The sequence below is a fragment of the Schistocerca gregaria genome, chromosome 1 (genome assembly GCF_023897955.1).
Source record: "Schistocerca gregaria isolate iqSchGreg1 chromosome 1, iqSchGreg1.2, whole genome shotgun sequence".
Taxonomy (NCBI): Eukaryota; Metazoa; Arthropoda; class Insecta; order Orthoptera; family Acrididae; genus Schistocerca; species Schistocerca gregaria.
This window is the reverse complement of record NC_064920.1, coordinates 516,183,653-516,194,901: the sequence shown is the minus strand read 5'-3', so window position 1 is coordinate 516,194,901 and position 11,249 is coordinate 516,183,653. Positions and strand designations below refer to the sequence as shown.

Sequence of the window (11,249 nt, the reverse complement as noted above, 5' to 3'; positions counted from 1 at the left end):
TCACCTCGGACGACGACGTCCAGCTGTACGTGCGGATCTGGTGAACATCGCAACCCCGGGTATTTTATGAGACAGCCATTCACCGCCTTGTGTCACGGTGGGACAAGTGTCTCATCAACCAGGGTCAATACTTCTAACATACAGGTACTGGTTTCTGTAATTTTGCCTCGTTAGTTTTTGAACACTCCTCATAGACAGCGGTCCTCTCACATTAAAAAAAAAAGTGTTACCGTTGCATTATACTCGCTTTTATTCGTTATTACGAAACGGTTCTCACGTCTAATTTACTATTAAATCAGTTTCTTCATGTGTAGATCCACAGCTTTGACGTAATTTCTATCACTAAAACTATTTTAAATGTCCGCCGTAGACTGTAAATTCTTTATACAAATGAAATTTACTGAATAGTGTGTTTGCATTATGTCATTGGCCAGTTACGACCTATGGCCATTCACAAAGACACATTTCACCGAAGCAAATGCATTTGAAAATGGCCACCAGCTAAAACTGGCTAGTATTTAATGATACAATAAATTTCATCTGCATCAGGAATTTCACAGCCCATGATGGAGACTTAAAATGGTTTTAGCATTCAGAAGCAACAATGGTATGCAAAACTTATGGACAAAAGTAATTTTCGCATGACATGTCCCCGCCAAATAACATACCTCCACCTAACTTGGGAAAAAAAAAAAAAAAAAAAAAAAAATGGCTGAAATGGCTCTGAGCACTAAGCGACTTAACTTCTCAGGTCATCTGTCGCCTAGAACTTAGAACTAATTAAACCTAACTAACCTAAGGACATCACACACATCCATGTCCGAGGCACGAGTCGAACCTGCGACCGTAGCGGTTGCTCGGTTCCAGACTGTTGCGCCTAGATCCGCACGGCCATTCCGGCCGGCTTAACTTGGGCCACACATAGAAAAAACTACTACAGAGTAGTATAGAAAAAAAGAGGTGTGCAATGAGACGAACAGAAATGACATGTTCCATTAAGTTTCGGGTGTGCAGTCGCAAGAATTCTCCTTCTTCTTCTTCTTCTTCTTCTTCTTCTTCTAATATTTCGGCTGTATAACGTTCAGCCATCTTCAGAGTGAGCCGCAAGACTGCCGCTCCAGTGCTCGCTTCGTCCCTTTATACTCGTGTACCGCGAAATTGCGCATGCGCCCACAGATGTAGATGCGCTAGAGACGTTGGTCGGCGGCAGAGACGTGGACAATGCGCGAGTTACATCTATGACTCCGCAGTCGGTCTGTGTTGGCATGTCGATATATCATTGGGAGCTACACTCTGACGGCGTCTTTGTGAGTTTATTACACCAAGTGCCCGATTCCATGATTTATCAACGTTGGAACCACTATCTCACTTGGGTTTTGTAATAACATAAATGACCAAGCTACACGTTTATTTTTATAATGAGAACGGACCATTTCATGGACTACTGACCGGACTTGCACTGAGCTGTTAGTTTAATAAAACGCTACTACTTCAGGATTCTGTCGCAATTTCAGCAGCATTAGAATGTTAGTGAGATGAATATTCATAAAATCTGCTGTGTTTCGACAAAAGAAAGATTTTAATATGACAACACTAGAAGTTACGTACTACTCAAAACTCGTCACGGTTCTTCATGAATCAGTGTCTCAGCTGCCTTGTCGGTGTGGCTGACAACACAAGACCAGTACCTTGGTGTAACATTTGCAGGGCCTTCTTTTGTCAGCATTTCAACCCAGGAGAGCGGAAACTTCTTGTTTTTTTTTTTTTTTTTTTTTTTTTTTTTTTTTTTTTTTTTTTTTTGCCACATTACCTTTCATCAAGACCCATATGCTGTCAGTCACTTTTAAATGAGCGTGATACGAAAGAAGCCTGATTAAACTATGCTCTTTACCGTTGGCCAGTTCGTGGACCTGGTAGCGTGAAGTTTTGGTTTGTACAACACTACAGGTTCCATTAAATTCATCTTATACAGGCTAGGTTCAGCTTGAAATCACGGAATATTTCTTTGTATCTAGAGCAAAAAATCCGCTTTCCTCCATTGCATTTTTGGAGCTTGATGTGTCACAACAGAGTGGTACGACTTTTCGTCCATTGCTATTGTCGAATTCAGCAGAACTCTGTCTTCCAGACGGCGAACGTGTTCTTGGACAACACTTTTATTGCAAAACTCGCATTCAGGTACTCCACTATGGTTATTAATGCAACGCGACACAAAACATTTATTCATAATACCTGACGACTACAGAACACTTCCACCCCAGAAAATATCACTTTGCAATGAGAGATGACGAACGTTGATACATCTGATGCCTGAAACCATGTGGTACTGTTTATTCATGATGTGGCGACAGGGGCGATTTACCAGTCGAATCTCTGATAGCGTGGTAGGGACAGCCGTCTCGCCATTAGTGTTACATTGGCAACAGTGTCGCCCCCCTCTGGTCAGCTAAACGTCAAAAGTCGCAACTAATTTTAAACGCATTATAGATGCAGTACTGTATATCAGATGAACGTGTTGTTCCAAAGGTAGTTCCTTGAAACTACAAGTGATAACGCATTCTGTGTTCTTTCATGTAGAAGAAAAATACTAAACGGATTGATTTTCTATTGCAGTGTCTAACACTTTGCGTGATGCCTCTTCAGATCGAATAATAGTCAAATTGTTGGAGAACAAATAATTTTAGCGAATAAATGATACAGAACAACATTTTATGCCTCGAAATTCTACAGCTATGAGATTGCTGTCACCATAATTAATACCTGGGATATGATGATGATGATAACGAGAATGCACCTGTGAACGTAGCAATTTCAGTTTCATATTACTGTTCCAAGACTACCTTTCCGTAAATCTCGTAGCTATGTGCCTCGAGTTGTGTCTATTTTGGTATCAGAGAACTCAGGAATTATCTCGTGTCCTTCAAATCTTACCCAGTCGAAACACTTTGACTAGCCCATCTTTGTATACTGCACTGTGACAAGTTGATCAGTTTAGTTTGTTTCCGATCACAACATGGAATGCGTACATACTTCTACAAAGGTCACACTTGTAGGCCTACCGTTATCAAGCATCTTTTTTTTTTTTAAAAAAAAAAGGAAAATCACTGTCTCTAAACTTCTCCGTATTTCTACGACGTAAGTATATCAGCATCAGTAAATCAATCTGTATGTCAGTTTCCTATTGCTAAGAAATAATTTAACAAATCCTTTCCTCTTCTAACGTTCTTTCATGAAATATCAGAGAAAGTGTAAGAGGTCGACTCCGGCCATGGAGAATATATCGCTCTGATTCAGTAAACAGCAAAGATTATATATTGCACGTGTTTTCTCGCAATGTTGTGTGTTTCAGTAAATTTTCGACAGTGTCTATAGAATAATAATGTGAGAGAGAGCTCTGTGGGCATTCGTTTTACACCAACAGTTTTGGTTGGAAGTTTAGTGAGAAGCAGATAGCACTGTCATAAAATATTTTCGGTGAGTCGTATTTTAGATGTTGTACTGCTGCTTACTATATTTAAAAATAATAATCTAAATAATTTAAATTAAGTCTTACACGCGATCAATTGTCTTTGCTTTACCATTATCGAAACAGTTATGGTTTTCATTAATGAAACAATTACGATCTGACGCCAAGAGTGTCACTAACAAAGGGCCTTTTTCTGGCCATATAAGTTTACAGTTATAGTTCCGTTCCTCACTTTAAATCTTAGATGTGATGAAGGGTTATTTGTAAAGGCTCTCAGTATCGTCTAGGTTACATTAGAAGACCATAACTTGTGGGAAAAGTAACTAACGTGGATGTAAAATACTGATTGCACCAAGAGACTGATTTATACGAGTAGACCAATGACTATTCGCCGTTTACATCGCTCGTTGTGTATTTAAAATGGCGGTAGTATACTTCATTATTATATCTGAACTCAAGTTTTACGAAACACCGTACCTATTTCATCAGGATACGTGCGAGAAGTGTTTTTCTAAATTAGTATTGTCTTGCGCATCGTCATATATAAATTACATTCGAAAAAAGTTATTGAACTCTCCTGGAAAAACTGCTTGCAAATAATTTTTTTGTTTTATTTTCTTGTTTAGTTTTCCTTGGAAATTTTCTCTTTGCAGGTCGTAGTTTTTTCGATGTACGTTTTCTCGGTATAACGCGCATTACTAGAGAATCAGTCATGATTAGCAGCGTTTCTAGCAGTTGCTGTATGAGAACCTCTGGTGTTTTACAATGCCAGAGCGTGACCTCGTTGGACTACAAAGTGTTGCAGCAATCCTAATACAAATTTTGTATTTCTTTTCATCTCCACATGCTATTTCGGCACAGCATGTAACTTACATAGTTAATTTCTAACCGAGTTTCTCAACTTGATGTTTGACTGTTTGCAGTTTATTCTGTGTAATCAGTAGCGCTGGCGGGGCTTGTTTTATTTTTATGCCATGCTTCAAAAATTGAGAAAGTGTACTGTATAATTGTTTCTTGTCATTGTCTTCTTATTCCCTCCGTATCCTCACATCATGCGAATAGTGAAGATCTTGAATCACTCCTACCCATTAACACCGCGCGCCGCTTAAGGCTCTTTATTACGCCAAATATCAAAATAATAAAACGCAATGGAGACAGAGCGTAGCTTCTGATGAGATTCTGTTGCTTTTGGTGCAATATATTTCCCACTGATCTTTGAAACAACTTAAAATTGTTTTCGTGGAATCGGCTACGCACCGAATATCCTTAAGGTTTTCATCTCTTATTTGTTTATACCACTGAAAGTCAATTTTATTTTGTTGTTCATCTCATGTAAGCACAGTCGATTTCAAGTATAGAAGATGTAATAGTACTGTGTTAAAATCGATTGTATTTACATGAGATAAACATCAAAATAAATAAATTGTCTACATCTATACGGAAATTGACATTCACTGAAATGTGTACCCAGAACTGCCTCCTAGGCTGCAAATCAAGTATGGACCCAACCATTTGTTGCTAATGCTCTTCATTTTACAAGAAATTTTCTTTTAAAAAGAAAATACTCCTCTTTGTAGAACGGATGTTTCGCATAATTTGAGACAGCATTTTGTAAGAACTCTGTTCTCGCTGTGTTTTTAGTGCAGTCTTGCTTCAGCTGCAGATAAGAAACATCATCGTGGAAGAGCTACTGTGGACTTCGATGAAGAATCGTTGACAGGTTGACGCTTTGAAATGGTTCATAGCTAAGTACGCATCTGAGGGATGTTTTCCTGAAACAAGTAAATTGTTTAGGGTAATTCTGGTATATAAAAGTAGACATGCAGATTCTTCTTCAAGTTTTAGACCAGTTTCCCAGTTTATTTTTAAATACTGGAAAATGTAATTTGCAATCAGTTTTGCGTTTATTTTGAAAGTCTGGTAACAATTAATAAAACATCTACATCTACATGACTACTCTGCAATTCACATTTAAGTGCTTGGCAGAGGGTTCATCGAACCACAATCATACTATCTCTCTACTATTCCACTCCCGAACACCGAGCGGGAAAAACGAACACCTAAACCTTTCTGTTCGAGCTCTGATTTCTCTTATTTTATTTTGATGATCATTCCTACCTATGTAGGTTGGGCTCAACAAAATATTTTCGCATTCGGAAGAGAAAATTGGTGACTGAAATTTCGTAAAAAGATCTTGCCGTGACGAAAAACGTCTATGCTGTAATGACTTCCATCCCAACTCGTGTATCATATCTGCCACATTCTCTCCCCTATAACGCGATAATACAAAACGAGCTGCACTTTTTTGCACCCTTTCGATGTCCTCCGTCAATCCCACCTGGTAAGGATCCCACACCGCGCAGCAATATTCTAAGAGAGGACGAACGAGTGTAGTGTAAGCTGTCTCTTTAGTGGACTTGTTGCATCTTCTAAGTGTCCTGCCAATGAAACGCAACCTTTGGCTCGCCTTCCCGACAATATTATCTATGTGGTCCTTCCAACTGAAGTTGTTCGTAATTTTAACACCCAGGTACTTAGTTGAATTGACAGCCTTGAGAATTGTACTATTTATCGAGTAATCGAATTCCAACAGATTTCTTTTGGAACTCATGTGGATCATCTCACACTTTTCGTTATTTAGCGTCAACTGCCACCTGACACACCATACAGCAATCTTTTCTAAATCGCTTCGCAGCTGATACTGGTCTTCGGATGACCTTACTAGACGGTAAATTACAGCATCATCTGCGAACAGTCTAAGAGAACTGCTCAGATTGTCACCCAGGTCATTTATATAGATCAGGAACAGCAGAGGTCCCAGGACGCTTCCCTGGGGAACACCTGATATCACTTCAGTTTTAATCGATGATTTGCCGTCTATTACTACGAACACCCAGGTACTTAGTTGAATTGACAGCCTTGAGAATTGTACTATTTATCGAGTAATCGAATTCCAACAGATTTCTTTTGGAACTCATGTGGATCATCTCACACTTTTCGTTATTTAGCGTCAACTGCCACCTGACACACCATACAGCAATCTTTTCTAAATCGCTTCGCAGCTGATACTGGTCTTCGGATGACCTTACTAGACGGTAAATTACAGCATCATCTGCGAACAGTCTAAGAGAACTGCTCAGATTGTCACCCAGGTCATTTATATAGATCAGGAACAGCAGAGGTCCCAGGACGCTTCCCTGGGGAACACCTGATATCACTTCAGTTTTAATCGATGATTTGCCGTCTATTACTACGAACTGCGACCTTCCTGACAGGAAATCACGAATCCAGTCGCACAACTGAGACGGTACCCCATAGCTCCGCAGCTTGATTAGAAGTCGCTTGTGAGGAACGGTGTCAAAAGCTTTCCGGAAATCTAGAAATACGGAATCAACTTGAGATCCCCTGTCGATAGCGGCCATTACTTCGTGCGAATAAAGAGCTAGCTGCGTTGCACAAGAGCGATGTTTTCTGAAACCATGCTGATTACGTGTCAATAGATCGTTCCCTTCGAGGTGATTCATAATGTTTGAATACAGTATATGCTCCAAAACCCTACTGCAAACCGACGTCAATGATATAGGTCTGTAGTTAAATGGATTACTCCTACTACCCTTCTTGAACACTGGTGCGACCTGCGCAACTTTCCAATCTGTAGGTACAGATCTATCGGTGAGCGAGCGGTTGTATATGAGTGCTAAGTAGGGAGCTATAGTATCAGCGTAATCTGAAAGGAACCTAATCGGTATACAATCTGGACCTGAAGACTTGCCCGTATCAAGCGATTTGAGTTGCTTCGCAACCCCTAAGGTATCTACTTCTAAGAAACTCATGCTAGCAGATGTTCGTGTTTCAAATTCTGGAATATTCCATTCGTCTTCCCTGGTAAAGGAATTTCGGAAAACTGCGTTCAATAACTCCGCTTTAGCGGCACAGTCGTCGATAACAGTACCATCGGCACTGCGCAGCGAAGGTATTGACTGCGTCTTGCCGCTTGTGTACTTTACATACGACCAGAATTTCTTCGGATTTTCTACCAAATTTCGAGACAATGTTTCGTTGTGGAACCTATTAAAGGCATCTCGCATCGAAGTACGTGCCAAATTTCGCGCATCTGTAAATTTTAGTCCATCTTCAGGATTTCGCGTTCTTCTGAACTTCGCATGCTTTTTCCGTTGCCTCTGCAACAGCGTTCGGACCTTTTTTGTGTACCACGGGGGATCCGTTCCATCTCTTAGCAATTTATGAGGTATGAATATCTCAATTGCTGTTGCGGTTGATTGGGTGTGCGAATGCCGGCCGCTGTGGCCGAGCGGTTCTATGCGCTTCAGTCCGAAACCGCGCTTCTGCTACCGTCGCAGGTTCAAATCCTGCCTCGGGCATGGATGTGTGTGCTGTTTTTAGGTTAAGTTACGTTTAAGTAGTTTTAAGTCTAGGGGACTGATGACCTCAGATGTTAAATCCCATAGTGCTTGGAGCCATTTAAATTTTTTGGGTGTGCGAATGATCACCGTTGTCTTAATTATTAGCGAAATCCGATTCAGAGTGCCAGAGTTGAAATGAACGGCTAACGGCGTTGTTACGATTACTTTCGAAATCCATAGATTCAGAATGCCAGAGGCGAAATGAACGACTAACAGGGACGACAGGTAAGAAAGATTACTTATTAATCTTCTCAGTGCATCCAAGAAAATGAAATTTTGAGAGAAAATTTTTGCCAGCTCGATACACTACTAAGGGCCAGTTCCACAGTCCCCAGTTAGCAGTCGCTTAAGTTCCATTCTCGCAATAGCGCGGAAAACGCGTTGTACGAACAAGTAATAACAGCTAATCGGAAAATAAATGCGGGATAATTAAATGGGTGATTCTAGCAGGGTTAGCGAAGTTAACCAAAGAATAAATTTTGACAATGGCAGGGATAGTTACAGAATTAGTGATAACAATATTGTTTGTTAGAACGAGAAAGGAGAAGAAATATGGAAATCACACAAATTATATGGAAGAACATGACGATTCCAGATTTATAGAAGAATTTCGTACTACTAATACTACTTTTCGATTTCATGCTTGAGAAACTGGAGCATATGAATGAAATGTGAAACTATTTCCTAACATAAAAGTTTTTGCTTGTAATAGGCATTTGAGATCGGTACATCGTGAATTACATTCTGTCATGTTATTTATGTAAATGAGGTAGATAAAAATGAGGATTTGCCCCAAAATAGTCTCACTTGTTTGGTGTGTGTTACAATTGCTGCAATATTGGAAAGGCCTATTTCGTTTTACATATATGTAGCAGACAGTGACAAAATAGACGTAATCAAATCGAGAAACCACGCCAGTCTTTGATACTATTCACATTAGCAGCTTTTTCGGTATCAAACAACGACATTTTGATTTTTCATGTAGCAAAACATTTGACAAACTTTAATGAGGTAATAGATTCTTTCGCAGAAAAGAAAACACGCCGTGTAAAGCTGTAGCAAGATTAGAGAGAAGATAATGCTGGGTCCTAAGGATTGAAGAAATGTGTATTGTCTTGCTTGCCCCTTGTCTTTACTGGTTTTATGTTTTCTGTCTTTAATTTCATGTCACATCAAAGAGAAAGTTAGTAGCTAATAGGCAATAAAGAGTGCAAATTTTCTGAAGAGTTCTTACCTCCCCCGCTTACAAATAATTCCACCCATTATTAATTGTGACTGGGAGCGTGAGAGGCACCAAAGGACATTTTAATTTCCACGGTCCTGAATGTAGGTTTGACGGTTTCCTTAACAAAATACACACGTTTGAATTCCGCAGAGCGAAACACAGTGACGTGCGGTAGAAGAATGCTGTGTGAAGAGGCATGGCACTGTAATTTGGCACACTTAAGACCAAATAAATTGTTTACATTTCCTCGAACATATATATTTTATGTATCAAACTACTCTGACATAGATGTGCGCTACAGAATGAAAATATTTTTGAAAAACCAGTTTTTTTTTTAATTTATCACGTCCTATGTCGAACGCTCAAGGGGGAGCGGAGGGGGGGGGGCGCCGCTATCAATTTTTTTTACCTGGTTCTGAAATATATATCCAGGGCTGACTGAGTGTTGCCTTATCTTCATCATCATATCATCCCCATCGACACGAAAGTCACCGAAGTGGCGTTAACTAAGAAGACTTGCACCAGGCGACCGGTCTACCCGACGGGAGGACATAGCCACACGACATTTCATTTCATTTCACCACTGCCTGAGTAATGTCAGTAATCGAATGAAATACATTTGATATGGTGGATGAGAGAATGGTAGTCGAATACTATAAAAGAGAAGAAGCCAACCTTAGCGATCCCCAGGTTACGTATAAATGAGTGGAAGTAGGTAGGGGTTGTTTTTCACGTCACAAACATTAGTGACATCGGTTTCGAAAAATAACAGACCTCTTTTACAGTTTGTGTTTGAGATCCTTGTCAAGAGTGAACTGTTGGCCTTCAAGCATGTATCGAACTTTTTACAGCATCAAAGACAGCATAAAGTTCTCTGTCATATGCTAACTAACTGGCTTGTGAAAGTGGAATTGCTTCTGGTTCAAAAATGCGAGAGATTGCAATTGATCGTTGCAACGCAGTTGCACTCGATGATACATCCACTCCCTTGGCTAGAGATACGTGAGGTGATGGGTAGATTAAGAAAGCTGTAAAGCTGTATCTGCGTTGGCGGCACGACCTATATGAACATCATAGACTGGCCAAGGCGCCATCATATTTTAAACCAATTGGAAGCTTCAGACAGCGGCCTGTTCCTAACAAGAAAAAACCTTATATAAACAAACGCAAACGATATGATTGGTCAGAAGCCGTAGCACACTTGCTCTTGGAAGTAGGTCCTACTTATGTATTAGATAGCTTGTTACTGAGTTACGTTAAATGAAAATTTAAGATATTCTAACGTATTAACTGCCACTGTGATGTCGTGTCCACTCGTCTCTTATAGGTTGCCTAAAGGATGCTGCTTTCTCGGATAGCTGAACAACAATTCAAGCAGATCACATTAATGGTTTTTATTACAATAAAGTAGATTGACAATGCTTAACTTCTGGTCGCTAGCAAATGGCGACATGCAAGTAATCAATGTCCTTTGCTATATACAATGCCCATGCAAGTTACCACACAAGGTCGTATGGATCACTAATAATGGCTGTTCTAGTGCCTCTCTTCTAGTGTGTGGTTTCTACACTCCTGGAAATTGAAATAAGAACACCGTGAATTCATTGTCCCAGGAAGGGGAAACTTTATTGACACATACCTGGGATCAGATACATCACATGATCACATTGACAGAACCACAGGCACATAGACACAGGCAACAGAGCATGCACAATGTCGGCACTAGTACAGTGTATATCCACCTTTCGCAGCAATACAGGCTGCTATTCTCCCATGGAGACGATCGTAGAGATGCTGGATGTAGTCCTGTGGAACAGCTTGCCATGCCATTTCCACCTGGCGCCTCAGTTGGACCAGCGTTCGTGCTGGACGTGCAGACCGCGTGAGACGACGCTTCATCCAGTCCCAAACATGCTCAATGGGGGACAGATCCGGAGATCTTGCTGGCCAGGGTAGTTGACTTACACCTTCTAGAGCACGTTGGGTGGCACGGGAAACATGCGGACGTGCATTGTCCTGTTGGAACAGCAAGTTCCCTTGCCGGTCTAGGAATGGTAGAACGATGGGTTCGATGACGGTTTGGATGTACCGTGTACTATTCAGTGTCCCCTCGACGATCAACAGAGGTGTACGG

General features: G+C 40.5%; 1 protein-coding gene across 3 annotated transcripts in view; it reads left to right on the top strand.

The window, feature by feature from the left end:
- Positions 1-3,277: 3,277 nt before the first annotated feature.
- The window catches only part of LOC126276370 (uncharacterized), a 252,682-nt gene continuing 244,710 nt past the window's right edge, over positions 3,278-11,249 (top strand). For 2 of the 3 annotated variants that reach the window (XM_049977274.1, XM_049977291.1), the window contains exon 1: positions 3,302-3,474. The gene's annotated coding sequence lies outside the window, so the exon portion shown is untranslated. Of the gene's footprint in view, positions 3,475-11,249 lie in introns of all 3 variants that reach the window. The other variant, XM_049977284.1, reaches the window with a different exon arrangement.